The following is a 26,608-nucleotide window of genomic DNA, read 5'->3' as shown; positions in this document are numbered from 1 at the left end:
GAACTCTCCAACATATGCTTTTCTCACAGCAATGCAGTTGGAATCTGAAGAATGGCATAAGAAAAATTAGGGAGGTTTTAAATTATTCACGCATTTCTTTTTTTGTCATAATGTCTAAATTTACGACCGCACGCAGCCACATGCCCGGGCACATGCATCTATCATTATACCCAAACTGTGGGAAAAAAAGAGTAACTGAGATAGTCAGATGTGAGAAGAACCGTCATCTCAATCAACCAAAATAACATACGAGACCTTGCTATTAACAGACGAACGCAACATGTTCATCCGCACCTTGGCTAGATATTCCCAGTGCTCTGTCAAAGGCAATTCCACAGCTCCACAAGAAATAGCTGCTGGGTGAACTAACCTTGCATCCTTGGAGCGTACCGGAGCCTGGATGCGTGGGCCTGCAGGGGGTTCCACTTTGCTCCGTCAGACGGGTAACCGTGTCAGGATGTTAAAGGTTCCATCTGCCACACTTCTCTCTCTTTCTACTTTTCTGGACTCCCATCTTTATTTTAGCTCGCGTCAAACAGATGTGTGTATCAGCGTTAAGTTCAGAGCACAGCAATGAAAGGCACTGCTTGTCTACGCTTAAACACAAACAAACTACTACATTGGAGGACTAATGAGATTAAACAGGAATTATCTGTAGATATGCTCATGAGGTCCGTCTGTATGTCCACTTAAAGCTGACTCGTGTGTGTGTGTGTGTGTGTGTGAGGTGTGTGTGTGTGTGTGTGTGTGTGTGTGGGTGTGTGTGTGTGTGTGTGTGTGTGTGTTATGTCTGTGTGATGAATATGTAATACAATCAGCCTCTGCCTTATTGTAACCGTCACCCCTCTGCTCCCCTCCCAACACACACACACACACAAACACACGCACACACACACACACACACACACACACGCACACACACACACACACACACACACACACACACACACACACACACACACACAGTGCATGGTAAAGTGAGTAACCAACATTGTAACTTCTCCTCTCCTCATCATTCTGCATTCTGTTCATTGTCTGTCGTCTTTCCTTCCTGTTTCCCGCACTTAAAATTCCTCCATTCATGTGAACAATAATAACAAATATTCAAGTTAGCTCAAATCCCTCCACCACACACACACACACACACACACACATTTTTCTCTCTTCCACTTCCTCCCTTTCTCTTCCCTCAAAGCCCTGAGTCACCTCAGACAGTCACCTCAGACGTTGGGAGGGGGTTGTTCCTCAGACAGAGTACTTAGCCCGGTTAAGCCCGCTTCAGCTTCAGCTTCAGCTCCGCTCTAGTCACCGCTGCACAGAGAGCCCTGCAAGAGAGAGAGAGGAGAGAGAGATAGAGAGAGAAAGAGAGAAGGAGAGAACAAGGGAAGTGCTGAGTTCATCATCATTGTCGCCGTTTCTTTCAACACACAACACACAGTTTGTAGGACCCTCCTCATCTGGAAGGGCTTTTCCTTCCCCAGACAGAAAACCTCGTGGTTTTCAGTGTTTCATACATTCTCTTCCTTGTTTTAATGCAAAACATAATGCAATATGAGCTGACATAACTCCATGAGCATGTTCAAATCTTAAACTGCTTTTACCACGGCACTGTTTATTTGAACATTTAGTATCCGTTCATTGTACATTTTCAAAGTGTGACTGACTGCGTAAGGGTTATAGGGGTTAGGGTTCCAAATAACGGATATTATAAAAAAAAGAATGAGCAAAATAAAATCCAGAGAGTAGACCGGCTGTAAATTGTGGTAGTGAAATCAATTTTAAAATGAAAGACATTCTCTTTATACATCTTTATGTTCTCCCATTTTGCTATACAAACTCCGCAATGAGACAAAAAGCATCTTTTTTTTTTACCAGAGTGTAAGGTCATTGACTAAACAGTTAAGGAACTGTTTGTACAGAGGGTCAAGGTAACAAGAAGACCCTCCATCTATCCATCCACTGTCTCTGCCTGTCTTCTCCATTTTAGGGTCACTTACCCTTCAACACATCTGATACTGAAGCTTACATAATTTGATCATCAGCTAGGCAGAGCTTTTTTTTCCATCAGTTGAAAACTCCCCAACATTACCATCTTTAACACACTGTAAATGACACACAAAGGAATAAATACTCACACTACTCAAATGTTGCTGCATTGTTCTACTAACAGCTCAGTTTAGAGCTACACTACGCAGACTCTCTGTCTGCACTTAAGAAGATTCATTCACTTCAGGAAAGCAGATCCTTGAATATGATTCAAGTGATGGTAGTCCAATCTTTTTTTTCTGACAGTACATCCTGACACAAAACACTGGATTTTACCTCTTTGATACCAATAAAAACCCACCAAGTTCAAAACGGTTCCATCACTGGTGACTTGATATTCTTCCAAATCCCCTAAGGCCCCTGTCCACATATGGACACATATCAGAACTGATAGTTTTTTTTCCCCTGCTGTTTTTGCTTTACTTGTTCAAATGCAGAGTATTTGAAGGGCAAAAAAAACAACAAAAAAAACCGATTTATTAGAACACTTTCCAAAGTGAAGGATTTTAAAATCAGTTTGAAGTGTATCCATATGGACTAGAAATACAGAAATTTTTAGATATGGTAAAGTAGAAGCCAGTTTCCTGCACGCCTATTACCGCTTTCCACCCTAAAAACCAATAAGCATGGTGTGATTGAATGAGTTTTCCACGCTTGTCTCCCTTTGCTCTGACTCTTTTTCCATTAATTTCAACCAGGAGCTGGAAAGCTAACTGAGTAAAAAATAAATAAAAACTAAATATTCTCAAAGAAAAGAAAACTGCAAATATTTTGGGAAAATCTTTCACCTTTACTTTAATTGCATTTCGATAATGTGGATTTCTTTTTATCTTGATTCCAATGGGATGTCAACTCCTACCAGAAAAACAATGGTCTGAGTATTTCTGTTTCTTATGCCAGGGATGAAGATTTGGATCTTTATGCAGATCTCATCAGAAATTATGCAAAGATTGCAGTAAAAAAAAAAAAAAAAAAAGTGATGTATGCACCTGAATTTGTACTTTATGAAAATCTTTTTGATTTTCATACATCAAAAAGATTTATGTAAATGTGAAAAGCATATGTCATGAATAGATTGTTTCTGAAATTAAAATATGGTAAAGCAGTGGTGGGACATGACTAACATATCATGTTTGCATTTTATTCATATAGCAATATTTGACATTAAATTCAAATAAATTTAGTCTGATGATTGAGTCTACGACTAGACACACGAACTTAAGTCACGTCAGACGCAGACTTATTACCTGAAGGCCTTGTACTGGTCTGCTACCATAGCTAAAGTTAGCTAATGTTAGCTAACATTAGCTCACAGGAGCTAATGTTAGCTCCTGAGCTTTTTCTTAGCGATAGCAGAACCTTACTGCCACCTACAGGTTGGAGAATGTGCATCTATGTTAACGATGTACCCACCTTAGGGAAGTGAGAGGTGTATGATTGAATGCTGGAATTTTTATAAGATGAAAAATAAAATAAAAAATTATTAAATGTGTTTCTTTTTTTAACAGAAACGTTAAGACTATAACTAACATCTCAGTAAACATTCACTTATACTAATTCAGCTGTGTTGTAATCACATTTTAATCCTCCAATTGATAGATTCAAACTTTTTCACATGCTGCTTCAAGACATTTTCCTTCTCACAACCATGAAACAATAATGGCTGTGGCATTCCACAGAATACTGTATTCTGTCAAGTTTACCTTACCGGCGAACTTGTGTTTTTGCACTAAGTTGTTTTAAACATTAAGCCCCCCCCACACACACATTAAAGAATCAACGGGAAAAATGCGGCTTCTGCATAGATCTGCAGATACATATTTTATGCAGTAGATATCCAGGTCATTAAGAAACATTTTGACACCTCCGTTATTTACTACCCCAAGTGGTTTCCTACCTCGTTTAATCAGACTTCACCTAAACCTGCTGACTCAGAGAGACGCTTCTTTCTTTCAGCTCTTCCTGTGTTTGTCTCCTCAGCTTCATCCACTTTTCTCCTTCTCACTTTGTTTACCTGCTCTTATGTGATTTTTTGGTTGTTTTTCTATTCTTTTTTGCATCCACTTCTGCAGCGTCTGGGCTCAGTGGGACAGAGACACTGATCAGCTGGATCACTGTGTTCCCAACGGGGACGGGCTTCATCTAGTTTCTAGTGCAACTATTTTAACACATAAAAAACAGATAAAACTAACTTAAAAGTTGGTTTTCAGTAAGATATATGAGATTGTTTTAAGTAATTAATTCTTGAATATGCACTACAAATCTGGAACAAAGTTCCAGAAAACATTAAAACAGCTGAAACACTGAGGTCCTTTAAATTAAAACTAAAATCTACCTGTTTAGAATGACCTTTGAACTCTAATAAATGGAACACTGACGAACATATTTGATGTGTATTGATGATTTTAACAATGGCACTCAACAAAACGCAATGTGGTTTCAAAATTGTTGACAGTATAATGCGCTTATGATGTTTGTATGTTTTCACAATGTAAAACACTTCGAACTGTCATGCTGCTGAATGTGCTATATAAATAAACTAGACTGACTGATTGAATGTAGATTTAAAAGTACTAGTTCCACTGGCAGATCTTCTCACTTGTAGCAATACATGTTTCATGTTTTAAGTGAAAAACTACCAGTGGAACTAGCATTTGTGTATCAATATAAACAGTAACTAAAGTCAAACTAAGCTTTTTTTTTTATCTTGCTGAAATATTTATTTTAAGTTGTTTAAATTCTGTATTAATTCAATATATTTGCACTAGAAACTAGACAAAAACACTTGGTAAGATTTTGTTTGTTTGCAAAGGAGTTTCAAAGAGAAGTATTTTTATCACCAACTGCACACAGTAAATGCATTTAATCATTTTTTTTTCTAATTTATTGATATTTATTTATGCTCTCTCACTGGAAAACCAGTAACAGACAGTTTTAAGAGCTCTTAAAACTTTTTGTTATTGTAATGAATCAAAATTCTCACCATGATAAGAAATTCTTCACAATAAACGATGTGCTAAATGCCCACCCGTAGTCTGGAACAGTGGTGAAATGATCCTGTGAGCAGGACCTGTTATCACAGCGGTCAGGTGAGTGTGTTTTTCATCTTCTCCATCTCCATCTTCTCCTCTATTGGAGAGTGATATATTAAACAGCCAAAGTGCAGTACAATGTTTTTTTTTGCCTCAAAAGAGGTTTACCTTCGATTTTCTCTGCTGGGAAAAGCTCACTTGAGGCAGTGGGGGTGTGGAGAGGGGATGATGTGTGAAGGAGAGCAAGAAGCCGCTCAGTAGAAGTTGTCTTTAAAGGAAGGATCTGAGTTGGGATGATTCAAATGAAGAAAAATGTGGGAAAAGGGGGAAGATAGAAGGGGAGAAAGCGACGATGTGAAGTGCTGACAGCTGTGTTTGGTGCAGTTGGATTGCGGGGTCAGGAACACACATATACACACACACGCACACACGCAAACATTCACATATCTGAGCGCCGCCTCGCCCTGTGAAACTTGTGATGTTCTTTCAGGCAGCAGCTCGCCACGAGAGGAAAAGTAAAATCACAAAAGGTTTACAAAAGCTACCCCATCCTTACACACATTTGTCCTCCACACACATTTACCCTTCTGTCCTCACACACAGACACACACGCGCGCACACACAGACAGGGATAAGTCATGAGGAAATGAATGCCCATGTTTTGTGGGACCACCTGTTCATCCTGGATACAAGTCTGAGAACCCAGTAAGGGTTAACCCTTCATGTGAGCCAGAGCCAGGACTGTGTGTGTGTGTGTGTGCGTGTGTGCGTGTGTGCGTGTGTGTGTGTGTGTGTGTGTGTGTGTGTGTGTGTGAAATCCAGGTATTACTTGTACCGTCAGGGAAGTGAATTTGGGTGAGCATGTGTGTGAGCGGGTGTCTGTGCTGGCGCCGCCCCATCTACAGCGTGCCCCCATGAGTGGCAGACTGGCTCAGGCTGTCCGGCTGGGACGGAACAGACCCCACTGCTGGACCACCTCCCAAGCGACAAACACACACACTCACACACGCACGCATAATCCGACGGGCTTTCTAGGGAGACAGCGTCTTCCCTCTGCTTCGGGTGCTTTTCCAAAAAGAAGAGAAGAAGAATGTGAAAACAAAAAAGGGGATTTAGAGTTTAATAAAAACAAAAAGAAACCTCAGCTAAATGTTCACCTGCTAATGCGTCCACTCCAGACTGTCTCTGATTTAAACTGCAGAGTTTTGACACTTTTTTTTTTTTTTTTTCGTAATTACATACTTTTCCAGACTTAAGTTTCCTGACATGTTTGGCTTGATTTTCATCCCATTAAACACAAATAGTTGTGATAAATTTGTTCGTTAGGCAGTATGTTTTAAACGTCAGCTGCAAACACAATATTTAAAAAAAAAAAAATCCAATGGCTACAGAAATATGAGCAAAAATGCAATAGGGAGCAACGGTTGAAAAAATTGTCACCTGTTTTCAGAAAGTGTTCATGGTCTAAAAATCTGATTGGTTTCACAGTCAGTAATTCAAAAACCAATACAGCTATGCCAAGACTGTTAAAGCTAACACTTGTAGTGTTGATTATGTTCAACTCTAACATTTAATCCCTGTGATAAAACTCAGTCTCTCATTTTCTCCTCAGATCGTTTAGTAGCACAAAGAATGAAGCGTGTTTTTCTTACACTTATTTTCCTACTTTTCCAGATAGGAGAATAATAAATGCCGTACATTAAAAATTAAATAGAAAGTGTACTATTAAAGACTTTTTTCCTTATATTTAAACATTTCTGAAAGCAAAAAACATCATCCACAAATCTTCAACACATTAACTGTTTTAAGACAGTAAGCTAATTAGGAAATGTAGAAGTGGCAAATAATAAAAAGAATATAAATGCTTCAATAATTTTTCCCAAAATAATTTTAAAGTAACTGAGCTGGAAATTGCTTAGCATGCTACAAATTGCTTTCATTTTGGATTTTTCAGATATAGCTCATTCAAAACCAGGGTGATGTTTGGTGAAGTCCATTAAAACATCACAGCCTTCAAGATATTCAGATGAGGCCCATAGTGGACAGAAATTAAAACTAGGTATTGTTATTAAAACTAATTTTATGAAATGAAAATTCTCTTCAAAACATGTTGGGTAGATTTGGAGTAAAATAAACTTGATTCTATTCTCTGGCATTGGAGTAGCTTTATGTTGACAAAAAAAAGTCAATTAAAAATGTTTTATAAAGTTATTATTTTGTTTTTCTGTGGGTTTGCCCTGACAATACCCAAAATGAAGGTGAATTCCACTGTCTGAATCTTAGCTGAATGCAACATCTCCAGTTGTCATTCTAAAAGCAACAGTCAGCTCATCTTAAAAGGTTAAGCTGCTCTGAAGAATGCTGTTTGAGTTAAAGATTGAGATATTAACCTATTTAATTAAAGCTTGTAGGGGTGCGAGAGCAGTCAGATATTTCTTCTTTAATTGGCAACATTCTGGCAAGGCGCTTTCCACTTGCTGTTAGCATGTTAGCTTCAGGTAAGTGTTTTATTTTCCACAGCTCAGTGTGACTTGGCTTGGCTTTCCACGTTCCTAAATGTTTTCCACCATAATGGTTATGTGGTACCAGGTCGTTTTTAAAACATGCTTCACTTAGGTTTCAAGATTGAGCTGAAAATGCAACGTCAGAAAACTGTCAGTTCTTCAGAGCCATAAGGTCTCACAGTTTGGATTCAATTAGGTAATCTCAAGATTAAAATCTAAAACCACTGATCAAACATTAACTTTTTCTGTAAACCGTTACTCATATGAAAAAAAAAAAGACATTCCAATGCTTTTAGGAATTAGGACCACCTTATAAAAAGACACATCAAAATCTGGCCGTGGGGAGGGATTCTTGGCAAAATTCTTTACTAAAAGTAAAATGTACTTCTGGCCTGAAGGTGTTGGGATCTTCAACAGTGTGGCACTCATAAACCCATACAGGAGCTACGAGTGTGAGAGGCACACACCCAATTCTGACCTGCAGACACACTCCCACACACATATTTGCATCCACACAAACCACTTTGGATCATGAATCTCATCATTCTCCTAAGTGTCTGAAAACATGCAAGTGCCATTACTAACCCACCACCACCTCACCCCCCCCCTCCACCCTGCCCCAACAAATAATCACCTAGAAGGAGGAAACAAGAACGAGGAGAGAGAGAGAGAGAGAAAAAAAAAAGCAATCTTTCCTTTCAAACGAAAAGGGGAAAATGTTTTAAGGGGCAATGAATTTTGTGGAGCTGAATAGGATGTTGGTACATGTTTTACTAAAGGAAATATAATGGCAGACTATTATTAGATCACATTAATCACGAGTGTGCCAAAGGCAGTGACAGCCGTGCTGAAAAGGATTGAAAACGCTGGTAATGGATATAAATTACCCATTGTGTGATAAAAGGATTTTTTCTTCACTAAGAAGGTAAAAAGGAATAAAACACTAAGAGAGCCACTAAACGCTGCTGTGTGTACATATTTATGTGTGTGCATGTGTGTGTGTGTGTGTGTGTGCGCGTGGGTATGTGTGTGTGTGAGTGTGAGTGTCCTGCCTCTCGTGTGTGCATGTCTGTGTATGTGTGTGTGTGTGTGTGTGAGCAACATGTAATAACACAGGGTTATCAGTGAGGATTAAAAATTTTTAAGGGAATCAGATAGTGACAGTGAGGCCTCGCATTAAAGCCACCAGTGACAGAATGGAAGTGAGGATTAAAAACAGATTAAACTGGTTTGTAGTGATGGAGATGAAAGGAAGGAGGATGAGAAGGAGGGGTGAGAGGGGAGAGAGAGAGAGAGAGAAAGAAAGAGAGAGGGAGCTTTGACAGAGGTCTGTCAGGCTTTTGGCATGGTGATAATGAGTCACATCTTCCATGCACTGTTATTTATTGCTGCCTTGGCTCACAAACAAAAGATCAATAATTTTGAGCAAATCTAATGTTGTCCTCGATGCTAATGCGCTCGTCCATCACATCTGCCATCTTCACCAAGGAGATGGACTGATTCCCTGTTTATTTGGAGATCAAATGCAATCAGATCACATGTCTCTAATAACAGAGAGGAAGCAGTCTCCTGTGTGAACACGCGAGGCGCCTCGTATCGCCGTCCACGCGTGCGCTTATACATCCGTGTGTCATGGACGCGCAAATGATTATGTATGGTGAGAGAGGCCAACGGGTTGCCACGCCACTTTTTGGCATCAATCTTCATTTCTACCTCAGACTTTGCCGGTGAAAGATGAAGAGTGTCAGCGGCCTGTCCCCCGACAACACAGGAGGCGCATGAGCATCCGTCAAAGGCGGCGCGCCCGATGCTCACCGGTTAGCCCTGCAGCACAGAGAGAGATAAGAAGACAGCAGATCCTTCACTGACAACTAGCCCTGGGTGAGACACTTTCCAGCCACCTGAACTCAATCAGGCCCCGGCGGAGGCAAGCGTTTGGTTGTTTCATTTCATCTCCATCCCCTCGCTCACTCAAGGTGTGTTTGATTCATCTCGCAGAGCCGCGTGCGTGAACACAAATCACATTTGGAATCTGGAGTCCCTTTTGCTTTTGTTAGCTACTCGTTTTTGATTCTGCTCAACCAATTTAGCTAAAGATCCCAGCACACTCTGATATTACCTCTTCAGTTCGACTCTTTGTGTGTCATTTGGACCAACTCGGCTGCTCACTGCCTGCACCGATTCATTCGGGACCGTCTCAGTTCCTCTTGGCACGCCGAAAACACCCCCGCCCCGCGACAATATGTAGAGCTACGATGCTAAGGTCCGTGGCAGGTGGATACACTAAGCTTCTTCTCCTACTCCCTGGGTGAGGTGTGAGGAGCAAAACAATGACAGACAAAGGTCACCAAGCCCACAACTCCTCACCCGCTGAGGGGCTGACCTGCCAAATGCACCCCTGAGGCACGGGGCAAAAAAAGCAAGATTAAAAAAAAAAAAAAAAGCTTTTGAGTAAACGGTTAAAGAAAGAACTAAAGATCCAGAAAGAGCAAAGACATATAGAAAAAAAGGAACCTATCCAAGCTTTATTGCATTCGATTGAAACCTGTTTCAAATTAAGATAAAGAGGGAATTTTCTTTTATTCTCTCATAAAAGCAAAAAGATTTCCATGGAGGCATAGAAGAGCACAATGGGAATTATGGTTCTTCACACTGTAAAAACACAAAATCTTGCCAAGTATTTTTGGTCTAGTTTCTAGTGCAAATATCGTTGTACACTTGAAATAAGACAAACTAACTTACAAGTAACTTTTCAATGAGAAATAGGAGCTTGATTAATGTCAATACTTTCTTAATACTGATGACAAAGTTCTAGTTCCACTGGGAGATTATTTCATACCAGCTGATTTAACTTCCTATATTTGGTCAATTACAGGAAGTTAATTGACCAGATATGATTAAAAAAATTGTGTTAAAGCTTCAAAATCAGTGATGAATTAGATCTATATATGTATTTGAATTTATTCAAACACCGAAGGGCTTTAAACATAGAAAGTGCTTTTTATTAGGTGATATTAGATGATTCAAAGTTTCATCTTTAAAAACATAAATAATAAGGGCTTCATATTATATATAATTGTCATGCTTGCATGTGCACTTTATACCTATATGCATTACTTTTAATTGTTTTAAGTCTGGATATGTTTTCTGACATACAGAAAAATGGCAAACCTGGATATCTGGAATATGAATAAACAGATGTTTATTGTTTTGGGGGTAAAATGTCATTAAGCTGAAGTGAATCAAAAGATTAATGGAAAACAGAAACAGTCATTAGACATAGTGCTGCAGTCGTGGTGTGTTTTGGTTGCACTCATTTGTGTCCGGCTGGTTTCTAGTGTTTTAATGTGTTTTCCAAATCTACTCTCATTACCTTCAAACTCGTTACTTTCCTCCAACAACTTTCTCCAAAATTACACATTTTATTGAAGATTTATTCAATTTACTTTCCTATTTTCAATAAATTAATTATTCCACTAATTTTAGTGCATTATCAGTAAAAAAAAAAAAAAACCTCTTCAAATTTAAGATGGGCAGGAAGAGAATAAATTATATATCCTGACAACCATTCTATAGAATTTTCCACAGATCGCACTCATGTATAAAAAATCAACTCCAAGGAATATCATTGACTTTACATAATATAATCAGTTAGATATAGAGCTCCTTATATTGAATCCCGTAGTAAAAATATTTCACATCATTATGCAGATCATTCCATGGTTTACCTCAGGTAGTGCATCAAACATCTCGCTTAATGTAGTTCCTCCAGCCTCTGTCATCGCATCACTGATCTTAATGCAAAAAAAAGTTAAAATGCTTCTACTGTAATAATCTTTTTCTCTGTGGTTTTGGGGTTTGTTAGTCAGACAATACTCTTAATGTTATGTTAACGTAATTTGTCTGGTTTTCACTAGGCACCTTTTTCCTGGAAAGTGTGAGGGAAGACAGTGCTTCATACAGCAGGTCAGGACATTGGCAGGTGGAGTAATAAAGCCCTGACATAAGGCTGTGACCAGGGAGGCACACCATGACCCATGGCGACCCAAGGCACCTCCCAACTGCACCTAATTCTCTCCCTCACTGTGCCTTTCTTTCCCACTGTTGGCATACCCAGACACCTACAAGCATGGCAGACTTCCTCCATGTTCAGAGCGGTGTAAGGGCACAGCGAAAGGTCAAGGTTCTTGGAAGCTATACAAGAACGAACAACAGTGAGCTGTTGTCCACAAATCCTTGGATTTTTTTCTTCTGTTTTTTTGCAGTAAAGAGCTCTGTCGTAGAGATGCAAATACTTCTCCTCGTTTTGAAGCGATTTCCACTGAGGAGCCTTTTTTCCATGAGTGGGTCCTTGCATGGTGACAGCAGCCATTAGTAACAGTCCTAAAATTATTATTTGTTCTTCTCTTACAACATTTGCTTACATGACGTAGTTATAGTAAAAATGCTAATGCGCGGAAGAATATGCAGCGTCAGTGACAGTCATACACACCCGTGGGTTTGTGACAGGATGATGCTGGTTTGTAAAAACCTTCAAGATGTCACTGATTCAGCCAAAGTCACAGTGTTGAACACAGAGTTAGTCAGACAGCTCTGATCTGTTGCATAAAATGTAGCAGAACTGTGGAACCAGCAACTTCACTAATGGAAGTTCTTAAGAGAGGTCGATCAAAATAACTAAGATATTTCACCTTAACTCTCCTAAAATATATTTAAATCATTTGTTGTATTATCTGGAACAATTAATTAATCATTTGCAGCACTTTGAACAACTTGGGTTTTTAAAGTGACTCTTATGAGAGATCTCATTTGTTTGTTTGGGTCATTGTGGTGCCTAGAAATTCCTTATTCTAAAGAATATGCCAAAGCTTCAAAAAGCACCAGGCTATCTGTTTGAAGGGGATTGCACAGATCTACAGGACTCTTAATATGATTTGTTTTTCACAAACAAGTTTAGTATGACAATAATTACACAGGATATGCTTTTTTTCAGTACGCTACAGTAAATTTCTACCAAACTTTATTGAATAAGCAACAACTAGTTAAGGAGAATAGGTGGAGACCTATTAAAAAAATCTAACCCTGGTGGTTTAGGAAAGGTGACCACTATGGGAAATACAAAATTTATTTCCAGTTCCAGAAATTCAGATTTTCTAAACACACTGAACTGCAGGGCCAAACTCATCGGATCATGGACAGCCCTGTTGGCTCACATCCCGTAGTCAGTGTGGTTCCATCAGCCGGCTTGTAAGCAGACACTTAAAACAACAGACAGAAGCAAAAAATAAAAAGAGAGAAAAAAAAGTGACTCGCCCAAGTTGCCTTGTACTGCAAGACACATAAAAGGCAGCAGCATTTTGGGCTGAGGAAACACGTGGAGACAAAGCATCAACACACCACTGGTGTCATCCACTTCAGACTGACAGCAGCCAGCGTTGCCTATCAGTGCATCCGTATCTTACTGAACCGACAGCTCAAACGAAGCAGTCTGGGGGTGAGACGAGACTGACACTGCAACAGAGGCTTTCCGTTCCCGCTGCTTTTCATAGCCTGAGTATTGCCCTTGGGATTCCACCGCACTTAAGAATCATGTCAAAGCTTTTAACAGCGCATGACGTCTCCCTCAGCCACCGCTGTCATGTTCCCTCTGCTACTCACTTACACCCCCAGCGTACCCTCCTTCGCTTCCCCAAGCCTCTCTTGACTTGAACAAGAGACTTTCTCCCTGAACTTTTTAAGTTGTCATTTTTTCAAGCACACATATCAAAGCTGAGAGTAAAGCGGGAGTTTGGGGGGAGACAGATGTTTCTCTTATGCCTTTTTTTCCGCTTTAGTACAATAAAATTGTGGAAAAGGCAAAGAGAGAACGGGACGAAGAACAGAGCAGGAAAACATTGGCAGATATCTTTGTGCAATCCACATCCTTTCTCCACTTTCAACGACTAGCAGTACATCATTTGTATTGATGCAATATTAAATTTCAATATTGCATGTCAAAAGGTACAAAATGATAGATCATAGCCCAGCTAAATGAATTATTAAAGGCCTAAGTTGGCTATGCTATCGGCTTCTCTTACAATCAGCTGTGTCAGAGGAGTGCAGTTGGTGATACTGGCAGCATTTCAAAGCTTTGTCATTTTTCTTTCTAGTCGCATTCCGGCTTTCTTAATCTAGATTTCTGTCATTTATTAATGTTCCCAAAGAGCTAAAACCCACAGATCTTCCCATCCTCATAATCAAAGGCTCAACTCACATCTTCTAATTTCTCTAAAAAAATTGTTTTAAATAATGAATAAAGTCATAATTAAATATTCAATACTGAACATAAGATAAGGCCAAGAAAATATTTTGTCTTTGTTAGATATGTTAAGAGCGCAGACAATGAGGACACAGCAGCCATTTCTGTGGCAGTGAGTAACTATGTGTGAGATGATTTATGTGAGTTTATCTCCAGATTCTGTTTGATGGAGTGACTCCTTGACAACCCAGTGCCTGCAATAATGCTGTTTTTTACCTGACCTATTGGTCAATTTTAATTCATGACAGCTTCCATGGTTTGTCAAGATGCAGTTGATGGGAAAAGAATGTAACGGAGAAGAAACAAGGAAAGGTTAGAGAGTATCTTAGCTGTTACAATGAGCAACCTCTTCAGATGAAACTGTTGAAAATTAGACACTGTACAAAAAGAATTTTACATTTCCTCATATCTTGATTTTTGGACTTTTGTTGGACATCTTCCTGAAATTACCTCCAGTATTTCCCAAAGCTGCTGAACTGGAGCTACTTTAAGGAGTCAGAAGAGAGGAAGTCCGCCCTGGAGGCGTTATCTTAAGATGCTTTACAACCTGCTGAGTCGACAAAAGGATTTCCAAGTGATATGAAGGAAATGTTATTTCTCAAGACTGCCACTCTTTTATTTTAGGTTCAATAAGAGCTAATAAATGCCTCGTGTAATATAAATCCATGAATTATTGCATTCTATTCATTAAAACTCCCACAGACGTTGATCATATATTACTGTACAAAACAAACACAGATAAAAGATCCACTGGTTGTTTATGATGCAGGTTATTTTAAAATATAATTACACATTTTTAAATGTATAATACATTACACTACAACTTAAACACATCAATGGTAAGATAAAGTAAATTATAATAACAATGGTATGAGCGTGCTCTCAGTTAATTATTGACTTATAGATCACAGGAGGAATCAGTGCTGTGGGACTCAGAGGCCAGACTGCCTCTGCCTTACGTGTTTGTTTGAGAAGTATCCGGCTGCAGGTGTTCGTCTTGGGTCCCAACTACTCTTAATTCTTCAGAAATGATTTGCTTTTAAACCTTAACCTCTACATCTAAAACTTGACACCTAACATTAAGTTTTAGTTTAGAAATCTGAACTAAAATTCAGATTTCTAAAGCCTGTACATGATGACTTGTACAGGTTTTGCTTTGGACATAAAGAAACAAGAAAATGTTACAGATTGTGGTGCCAAGTCTTGAATGTCTACAACTATATATTACTTCTACATTCCCATCCTCACTTGTTGTGATGCTGGCAAACCTTAATTATCAGTTGATGGCCCTTTTCCACTGGCACCCGCCGGTGCCTGGACCTGCCTTCACTATGCTCAGTTTGGGTAGTTTTCCATTACAACTGAGTAACAGCATTAGTGGATGGTCATCTTATAGCTGGGCGGTCCAATTTTCCAAAAAGTAGTACAGTCTGTCTACTGTGCTGAAACCTCTGTTCAGTTTGTGGCTTTTACTCACTGTTGTTTGTTTTTACAAATGGGGGTTCAGATTATTAGATTGATTATCAATTATCAAGCCAATATTCCTCTAATATGTATAATATATTAGAGGAATGATAAAATTTTATCCAAATATAAAGATTTTTGCCTGCTTCAATGAGCATCTTTGAGTACTTAAAAAAAGCACTAAAAATAAAATGTATTTTTATTATAGTTATTAGAAACTAGATTTACTGAAAAAACAAAAAAACATACAGATCACTGAATAAAGAGAGCCTTCCAGGATAATTATGTTGGGTAAAAACCAGAAAAAGGATTACATCACCTGTGGCGTGAAAAAGCTAAAGCAGATCTTAAAATTCATAATTATATTTTAAAAAATCTTATAATCCTAAACAGAAAAGCAGTTTAATATGGAGTTTTGTGACCAGAATCATTACTAACAATAGCTGATCTCTAAAAATTGTAAAATAACTCTGACTTTAGGTTTGAATCCTGAACATTCAGCTGTAACAGTTAGGCTTGTAGATAAAACATATATGCAGTTGAGAAGGGCCTTGCAACAGTAGACCTGATCTCTGTAAAACTGTCAGATTTCCACTGCTAGTGTGATGTCCTAAATCCCTCACCCCCGAGAGGTTTTAATTGCAGGGTCCAGATTGCCAGGGATGGTCAGGGCCTAGCGACCCCCATGAGAAGTCACAGTCTCCATTTAGCTTCCAGATCCTGTGCAAACCAACACAGGGCCCCCGTGTTATCGTGCGAGCACTGGCTGGCAAAAATTCAATTTTCATCCCCCTTTTGTATGCAAGCCTGCTGTCTTGCCCTAACGATGTTCTGCCGACAGAACCCCCCTCACACACACACACACACACCCCCAATGCACACACACACACACATATGCACACTCACACATACCCACGCGCACGCACTCATCCACCCGTTCTCTTGCCTTCTCCCTTCAACAACAGAACACAGTGGAGTCGTTAGGACCCTCTCTTCATTACTTCAAAAAACCAATCATTAGACACCAGAGTATATACGTAATTAGAAAATCACTTCCTTTGCAATCCCGGCTAAGTAGTTTACATACTGTAATTACAGGGACAAAATCAATTTTTAATCATTTCACTGATTGGGCTCATCAGCTCAGTAGGAACATTGTATCCTGCTTGTTGTGCGAAACAACATCTGGGCTAAAACAATTACCCTTTTGTGTTCTAGAGCGTTTCTGAAAATGCCTTGCTGCCTCTTCCCCCCACACCGCGGACTCCCTATTCTAACTCTATTCATTTTAGAACATCTTTTCCCTTTTGTCTTTGTCTTCCAATCCCTTCTTCCCCTGCTTGGCTCCCCCCCACCCACCACCCCTTTCCTTACCTCGTCTCAGTCTGTCTCTTGCACTCCCTGCCCTTGACTTGGACATGGAGGATCACATTTAAAGCTTTATAAATCAATACGCTATAATAAGCTGCTCTTGACAGAGCAAGCAAGAAAGGAGGGGTAAAAAAAAACCAGCAAAAAAAAACATATTGCTTTTTTTACGCCTCTTTTGTTTTTGATTGTCATGGCCTTGCTGTTCTCATTGACATTTTCTTCACAGTGTTGTGAAGAACACTGTTCAGCATAAGTTGAGCAGAAATATTGCCGTGTTATGCTATATGTAAACTGAATGTGTGGTCTGGGGCCGGTTTTGTGTGAAATGTGAAAAAGGGCTAACTGTCTTCATTTTTTGAAATAAAGCGGTCCAAGTTGAAAGTATTTCTTTTGTGCTAACATGTTTCACCCTCCAATGGTTTCTAAAATGCTTTACATTCTTGTCTGAGAGCGGGGCCCAATCGATCCACATTAGTCTGAACTCCCTCTCTCTCACTTTGAAAACTCCGGAAATCAGATTTCTGATGAAGTGTGTGTGTATGTGTGTGGGGTGGGGGTGGGGATGGGGAATCCGTTAATGCATTGATCCCTATATGCAAATCACATTTGCTTTTATTTTTTTGTCAATCAATAGTATTAATTAACGGCTTCGTTTTAACAGCACCCCGCAATCCCTTTGGACGCCGCTGTCAACTTCAGAAATCACCTTTACCCCAAAAACCCTCCTCTGCCCCCCTGTATCCCTCTCCATCCCCCCATAAGTCCCTCAGTAGCCATGGAAATGAACGGTACATGGCAAGGGCCATAAATCAGGAAATTCAATTTGACCATGAGCTCCAGTAGTAACAGTAAAATATGAGTGCTAACACAGCACACAAGTAGATCATTCCTTACTGGTCATTAAATTGCTTATTTTACGACAAAAAAAAAAGTTTCACAACTTAATTTATGGAACATGTCAAGAGGCATAATATTCAGCCGGCAAAAACGTTCAGATTTCTTCTTTTGCCCAAGTGAAGCCTGTCAGAGATAAAAAATTAGTAACTGAGAACCCTCTGCAATGAAAATAAACAGTTTACCTGAGAGATGACATGTTAGAACTGCAACCCCCACCTTTTTTTTCCTTTTATTTTTTTTTACAAGATCAAACTCAGATCAGACTAAAAATCTTGTCACAGATTTTTAGTTGAATTGAGGTGTGGGATTTGATTAGGCCATTCTAACACATAGGGATACATTGCCTTAAAATGTTCCATTGTTGCTCTGGCTATAAATTTAGGATCAGTGTTCTGTGGGAAGATGAATCTTTTGGAGGATTACTTTCAGCTATAATTATCAGTTGGAGATGACAAGTGAAAACTAGTACTTAGAACTACAATGCATCTCTCCTCTTGTGGTTAATGTTTAATGTACATTATCCCTGATATGCATTTTAAAATTTGTAAAAGTTTGATAAGATTCGCTGTCCTCACTAGGCCTGTCAATAAAATTTTTGCGGGATGATTATTGTCATTTTGAGACCATTAATGGCATATTAATGCAAGTACAACCCCTCAAAGATAAAAAATTTGCTAATTTCAAAAGAACATTTAAGATTGGAACAGGAAGTATTTTAAATATCCAAAATAAATAAACAAAACAACTAAGATAATAATATTTAAAATGGATTAATAAGTCTCTTGTAACTACAATTGCATTTCAAGAAATATTAATCATTCAGCTTAGACGGGAAAAACAGGCAAAGTGCCAGTTAAGACTTTTATGAAAAAAAGTGTCATTTTTCTTTTGGTTTACATTCATGCACTGATTTTTGCGGGTGTTCATCACATAAAATCCTAATAACATACATAAAAGATTTGTGGCTGCAACATGAGAAACTGCAAAAAAGCTCAATAGAAAACAATAAATGCAACAATACATTTGAAAAGAGTTGAATCCTTCTGTAAACCCACTTCTGTGAATATGATAACTTTCATTATTTTTGAACAACGCTTGAAGTTTAAAGTTGTGTATCAGTTATCCTTAGATTTACTTATATTCTCAAGTGGAATATTTTTGGTGGATGATGTCTTTTAAGAGAAAGGAATGTGTTAATGGATAAACGGAGTCATCAGACACCTGACTGCCCTGTGTGTTCATGTTTGTGCACACATGAGAGCGCTGGTGGGGTGGGCCGTGTGGGGGTTGTTAACCAGCCTGGCCTAGCTGCTCCTGCCAGGATGCTGGTGTGTGGGATTAATAATAAACGCTTTTTGAAATTAATTATTATGCCTAAAATGCTCTTTTGTGATTTGCTTTGAAGAGCATGTGTGTGCGGATGTATGTGTGTAAAAAGGGATGACGAGGGGGTGGGGCGGTCGAGGGGTGGCTCGCTTGCTCATTTGGAGAGCTTTTCCAATTATACAATTAGTCTGGAATGTAGGCCAGCAGTTCCTTGTGGTCCCCGACCCCGCATCGTAAGTGCCCTCACTTAACTTTTTTTTTTTTTTTATCCATTTGTTTGCCTGTAGAAAATGTGTTAACAGTGTTTTAAAAAGTGAAGGTTTTTGAAGGCGAAGAACGTTCCGCATGCGGGGAGAGGAGACGGGGATGGCTGATGGAGGAGTGCGTCATGGTAGACACTGCCAAGCTACAGCCTCAACCATGAATGGGGTTACGTGTGAAAACCGATGGCCATGCACTGATACAGTACACAAAGCCATCGGGTTGGGGGCCTCTCTGGTCAAATACTGTTTGTTGTGTTGTTTCGCCCAGCAAATCCAAAGACTTCTCCGGACCACCACCACTTTGTGAAGATGGCCGTGTTAGCTGGTCTGGAAGCGAACACAAACACAGCACAATGCTAACTACTGTTGCCTCCCTTTCATTTCCTCTACAATGAAGTGATATGATAAATGGATTTATGATGAAGAACAAATTGTTTTATAATTTGGCCCCTTTGTGAATGTCCCCTCGCTCCTGCCTGCCTGCTACCAAGTGTGCTGTACTGGGTTTAATATGAAGCAACAACAACAGCCAAGTGCCATCTGTTGGCATGCGGATTTTCTGTAATCTCTCTTTACTGATTACAACAATGAATACACAAACCTCTTAAATAATTATCCCGCAATGTAACAAAAAAAAGGCTAAATAATTATAATCATTAACTCCCACCAAGTCTGCCACTCCTCCAGCAAATGAAGGCTGTCAGAGAGGGAGGAAGAGATAAAAAGAGAAACTGAGCGAGAACGGGAGGGTTTTCTTATGCCAAACATGTCTTAATATACCGATGGCTTAAAGAGAACACAGAAGTGACAAATTTAACCCAAAGAACTAATAAAAACAGACCTATCTCCTTCATAATAACCATACATTTTGTTTTACTTTGTAATTTAGTTTATACATAAATTTGAAATAGCAATAGTTTGATTCAGTTTATTTTCAGTTTTAACTCTTGACTGATGCTATTTTCATTTGATTTCAAAATACTTTTAAAGTTGGTCAATTCAAAGCTGGATATTTATAGAATTTTTTTTAGAATTTTTTTGTTTCCCATAAAAAGAATATTTTCCTAATGTGAGAAGATTTATATACACACACACACATATTGTTTTGAATGGACTGAGCTTTCCAACTTTGTTAGAGAAATATAAATATCATTTACTATCAAATAAGACTACAGATATTGTGTCACACTGTGTAACAGGAATAAACCGATCATGTTTTAGGTCAGTTAGGATTCCCAGAATATTTCTATTTGCTAAATTCTAACAGAGAAAAAAACATCTTATTTTCTGAAAAATGCAGAGTTTAGAAATAAACCAAGATTATAAGCCTTTTAAAAATTTCAAGAAAGTTCAAATGATGTTGTCATGCATTTTGGAAGCTTCTGATGTTGATCTTGAACTAACTGGTGTAGTTTAGGACAACACCTCACACACCACTTCCTTCTGTGACACCATGGAAAAATCAAAGGAGCTCAAGAAATCAGGTAAGATATTTGGAAGAGAATTGTAGACCTCAACAAGTTCGCTTCATCGTTGGGTGAAGTTTCTGGAAATACTCAGGTATCAAATTGTTCAGGAGGAAACAGGTTCTGTGTCCAAGACATGAATGTCTGTACCCACTTAACCATGAAGGGGCTGATCATTGGGTGAGAGTTCGCTGGTCCCAGGAAGAAACCATTTATCCAAATTAATAGAAAAAAGTCAGATTATAAGATCACCATTCTTGGTAAAATGACTCTTTGGCTAGAAGGACAAAAAGCATTATATAAAAAAGGGGAGAAGTTTGCAAGCCTGAGATCATAATCCCAATGTAAGTATAGAAAAGGAAGAACCATTTTGCACTTCACAGAACTGATGGACTTCACAAAGTAGATGGCAGCATAAGGAGACATTATGTGAAATTATTGAAGTAACATTTAAGACATCAGCAAGGAAGAACCATGGGGTCTTTCAATGACCAGATGTAGACCACAGAATTACCCAAAAGATGGCTTAGATAACAATTACCATGTTTTGGAATAGTCATTACATTCCATCGAGAAGTGGTGGGCAGAGCCAAAAAGGTATGTGTTAACAAAGTAGCCTAGTATAAACCAGATGGAGGACTTGGGTCAAAATTCCAGCCAACTGTCCAACTCATACAATTTAAACAACAATTTCAACAAATAATAAAGGAATGTATGTTAACTTCTCAAAGAAAGTCAACATACATTAACATACAAAAATTATTGATCATAATTTTTGACATTTAGTGAAGATAAATAATTTTAGTAATTATAACTGACTGAAACTACAAAAGCTTAGTCAAATCCATTGTTACATATGGGGGGAAATTGGTTCTGTGTGTTTATATGGAACATATGTAAATATCTGGTTTGAAGTGTAACCCAACTTTTTTTAGTCGAAGACACCTGAGACCACTTCTGATCTGGGCAACAAACCATAACCGACAGAATCTGAATGAGGGAGCATTACCAAATGGAAAAACTGAAAACTGTCCTATGACTAATTTGAATGTTTCACATTTTAATGTTGAGTAAAAGAATAATAAGATCAGAAAAAATTGCTCAAAATATCTAATTTATTTGAAAATGCAGAAACTATATTAAGGATGCAGAGAAAAAAGTATTTTTTAAAAAGGCAGCCTGTCTTTTAATGAGTCTTCAAGGACTGGAGCGCCTGTTTACGCACCTCCCTCTATAAAAGTCCTCCAAGAGTGTGAGCGTCTGCAAGTTTGTGTGTCAGTGCTTTGTGTGAGAAATGGTGTGAGAATATGTCAAGGGTAGCATGTGTTAGCTCTGCTTCCAATATGAGATAAATCTGTGGCACATACCTCCAATATGACACAAGCCAAAACGCCATGACTCACCCATGCTATATTTGATTAATAAAACTACAGCAGGCAGAACCAACTCCTATGCAACCAACAAGTGCCAAGGCACACTTTAGATCAAGACATGTAGCAATATTTCTGCATATTTTAATGTTTAATGAGTGATTAAGAATATGGATTTCAGATATCTGTGTGGGATAGGAGTTTTTCACCTTAGTAACGCATCTGCAATGCAAACTTAATGTCATGATGGTTGTTATAAAGATCATTTAAAATTTATAAAATAACATAAATTACATTTTACAGAACAAAAAATAACATGTCTTTTGAAAAGAACAGTTCGTTTTATCAGATGTGAATGCCAGCCTAACACCTAGCTACATTCCCTCAGACACCTAAACTCTATTTACAGAGATTCATTTTAAAACTAAAAAAAAAAAAAAAAAAGAAAACACCAAAGTGAAAAGCCGAGTGATAAATAACATCATTGCAGAGAGGAATAAAGGATATCAGAAATGAAAACAAGAATGAAGTCCTAAAGAGTGTAAGAAAAGAAAGTGAGTGTAATTTCTATGGTGTGTGAATGACAGCAATGACGATGATGAGGATGATGATGATGATTGCCTGCTGATTACAAACAACCAGGTTGGATGAAGCTATTTAACTTCACAAAGCGGAGACGTCCCCTGACTTGTCATCCAACCTGTCATCACGGACACACACGTGCGGATCTGGAAGTATCCATCACGGTGAGGGATGGGGTGGACGCGCTCCTCCACCTCCACCAATAATGCTTTGCACCTGTTTGCCGTGTCACCTCTGCACGCTAATTGTCTCATGGAGGTACACTGCGTGGGAATGACAGAGATGTGGCTTTCTGACAGACCATGTGGGCGCATGTGGTTTTAGTGTGTGTTAAGGGGAGCGGTGCCACACGTGTTATCGGTTGTGCAGGCTTGTCCGATGTGTTAGTGTGTGTATTACAACATTGTGGGGATGAGAAGGCTTATGTTGGTGTTCATTAATCTGATCTGTGAATGATGTCACACCAACTTAACCGCATTCCACACAAAATTTTGAAAACCAGTTGATTTTACTTGCTGTTGTGTCCAGTAACCTTCTACTAGGCTGCTTTTTGGAAGACCTGCTCGGAAAGGGAATTTCATATATATCTCAAGAACTAAAGACTTCTCCAGAGAATACTCTAGAGGTCTAAAAATCAGAATTAATGTTACTGAGTGAGAGTAAATTAATTTGGCATGCATTAGAGCATGAAAAGACCCCAATAACATTTCTGCCTAAATGTACTTTGTGATGTGAATGTCCCTTTAAAAGCCTGTAGTTACAATCCAAAACATCTACCATAACACAGTACAGGATCAGAATATTTCTCTACATCAAAATGTATCAATAAATGTGAAGCACAGAAGTTTTAGAGAGGGACTGGTCAACAACAGCCCAGACAAACTTTCCATCCGAGCTATTTTAGCACAATTTGAAATTTATCAGTTTTTATTTATTTATTTATTTTTTGTTTGTGTTATCCTTTTACCCTACCTTACAAAATCATTCTACCAGGGACAATTTCTGCAATAAAATGCAATTGCAAAGAAAAACTACACCTTGGTGCATTCAAGGCTATGGATGTTATCATCTCTCAGGAGCCCATTGGCTAATTTGGCTGACATGTCAATCAAAGCATCAGGGCCAATAGAATCTAGAGGTGTTAGCAAAAATCAAATTTTTTCACCAAACATATGTAAACTGTAAATTGAGGGAATGTAGTGTTGCTGGTTTCTATGCGGTTTGTGTGATACGGCCATGTTTTTGTCTTTAGGTTCTACTGTGTTTTTCTTCATTTAGTGTTGGAATTGGATCTTGTTGTGGTAGAGAATGGCATTTGTAATTTAGGTTAACCTTTTTCCCCATTAAGTGAATATGCAATAAGCATGTAATACATGCACACTGCATAGTCAAGTGTAAACATTGCATATAGATCATAGTAGATTGAATATCCACTATATTATACAGCATGTTTGGATTGATTTATTTGGTAGAAGTGTTACTGGGTACAGGTTAACATTGTAACAATTTATTTCTATGCATTAATTAATGATAGTAACATATTTGCATTTCACAAAGTTACACAGTACTATGTGTGCTTTATTGGCATTCCAATCAATAAAGGTAAAAATAAAACCAGAAATTCTGCTTTCAATAGCTCTTATATGAGTGGCAGCCATTTTAGATTTTGAAATCAGGGTTAGTAAAAAAAAAAAAAACAAAAAAAAAAAACATAGCATGTTTCTAGTTGGAATCCGCTAAAGAAGTTTCATTTGATTCATTTCAAACTGCTACTTAGAAATGTTGGCTTCAGAAGATAAAACAAGTTATGAATCAGTTATAACTCAGTTTAAGTAAAGTTCCCAAGGAAATCATAATCACTTGGAATAGTGAACCAGACTTTGGCGCTGTAGGGATATTTCTGATCACACTGGGGAAAAGATCACATTTACATCCAAAGTTTTATTTGAGAATAATTTCTTAGACAAACAGCTAGCACAAATTAGCTTCTATTTTGCTTCCACAAAAATTGACACATCAAAATATTCTTCTGGTTGTGAAAGTTTAGGTGGAGTGTGTGTAACTTTTACACACTCCAAAGTGAGCCACTGACAGACCAAAGCAGTGATAGGAAGCTCCAGGAATTTATAATTACTAGTGTAAGTGAGAAGTATGGCACTGGTTATGAAGCCCATAGTTAATTTTCCCAGATAAAGTTTGGAATAAAAAACATAAGTGCACGGGTCTGTGAGTGTGACAGACACCTTTAATATCCTCCCGTTCCCCTTGATCAATGGGTGTGATCGTACCTGCACGGCTGCCTCTCCAGCGGATGCCGGATGTCAGGAAGAACGCAGACAGTTTCACAGAAGGTGGGACGACAAGAGCCTGTAAACAAAGCACACATACCAGGAAATTCAGCGTCACCTGCATTTGAAGCTTGACAAGTTTGCAACACTGATGACAGAAGAAAAATACCCATTAAAAATTGTATTCTGAGTCTCTTCCCCGCAAACCCGCCTCACAGCTCGACTCGTTAGTCAAACTTATTGTGAAATCATTTCAACTTTTACAATCATTCAGCACATGTATCAACCATAAATACTTGTGTAAACCAGTGGTGAAGCTTTTTTTTTAAAATACCTTCAAATCTTATGATCTATAATTTGGCCTTTTATACATCTGAAAAAGAGAAAAGCATAATAAATATGTGTACGGCACGTTTTAGATGTTGGATGTTCGTAGGAGACTGTCCTTGAGATCTTCTCAAAACCAGCATGAAGGAGCGCCTTCTGGTCTGAAAGTATTTGGTACACCTGGTTCAAGCGCCATGGTGCCAAAAATGAAAACAATGTTTCCTCAGAATGCATTGTGTGTCAGGATGGCAGGTTTCTGAGCACACCCTATAGGCTGAGGAGGAGTACAACGTTTTAGAAGCCTGGAGCTCACATTGTAGGGAAGTGAGTGACAACAAAGTGACAAGGCTTTGTCTGGAAGGCCAGGCCATCAATAACAGCTGCTGGCATGCAGTGCTGGATGTGCCACAATGTTCTGGGAAATCTATAGCAGTTTCCCTGGGAACTGGTTTTAAAAGTAATGCAGTGTCCATGTGAGGAACAACCCAGAGATCCAGCAAGACGATATGAAAATAGGCGGGAAGGCTGGCTTTTTAGGTCCTTTTTTTTTGCCAAATATGCCTAAATATGCCTGTTAGCAAACACTGTGGTTATCCATGTAGACAACGGTCCAAACATCAGCTATCAAATTCATTATATTCAATACAAATGTAAACCATATCTTTCATTTTCTTTGTTGCAAACATTATTGAGTCAAATTAAGCACCAGGTATTTTCAATGAATTGTGAAATGACTATTTTTACAATTCTAGCTTGGTGTGTTTTTAAGCTTTACTAAGTTGAGAAATCTAAAATAAGGTGCTTTCACTTTGTTTCATGTGTAAGAAATCAAAATATCAATTTCTTTGCAGCTTACTAAACTGCTCCCTATTTACATTTAATTTTTTATGACATTTCAGAGGTTTGCATAAACCTGTTCAAGTTTTCCAAGATGAGAATGTGCACATTATGCACATGGTTCTGCATAATTTTCAGAATGAACTTGTGATGTTTCTTTCCTCAGAAGATCGTCTGTCAGTCACACCGTTAGCAAAATGCCCGTGTTTTTTAGGGCCTCTTTTTTTGTTGTATTTAAGTCTCTTTCTGTGATCCATTAATATGGAGATGTTGCTAAATTTGGACCTCCAAAAAGAGGCTCAACCAAATCTCATGGATCTTTGAATGAGAAGAGGCAGCCAGGCATATACAGGCTGGCTCAGTCCTGGAAGAGCGGGGTGATGGCGGGGGTGAGGGGGCTGCACAGGGTGGGGGGACGCAGATGTGGAGGGTCTGCAGGAGGGCCACCCAGATTTACCCACCACTACTTTTTCAATGGAGCGTCAAGAGGTAAAACTCACACTCATACACAGTGAACACACACCCCGCTCACACACA

The 26,608-nt window shown here is 38.7% G+C and overlaps 1 protein-coding gene across 2 annotated transcripts in view; it reads right to left on the bottom strand.

The window, feature by feature from the left end:
* The window catches only part of znf536 (zinc finger protein 536), a 237,467-nt gene that overhangs the window by 183,068 nt on the left and 27,791 nt on the right, over window positions 1-26,608 (bottom strand). For both annotated transcript variants that reach the window (XM_088004102.1, XM_088004103.1), the window contains exons 3-4: window positions 24,908-24,986; window positions 1,220-1,325 (exon numbers count right to left, since the gene is read on the bottom strand). The gene's annotated coding sequence lies outside the window, so the exon portion shown is untranslated. The remainder of the gene's footprint in view (window positions 1-1,219; window positions 1,326-24,907; window positions 24,987-26,608) is intronic.

This window comes from Poecilia mexicana, unplaced genomic scaffold (genome assembly GCF_051168715.1).
Source record: "Poecilia mexicana isolate PSO_F unplaced genomic scaffold, ASM5116871v1 scaffold_3, whole genome shotgun sequence".
Lineage (NCBI taxonomy): Eukaryota > Metazoa > Chordata > Actinopteri > Cyprinodontiformes > Poeciliidae > Poecilia > Poecilia mexicana.
This window is presented reverse-complemented; position numbering and strand designations above follow the sequence as displayed.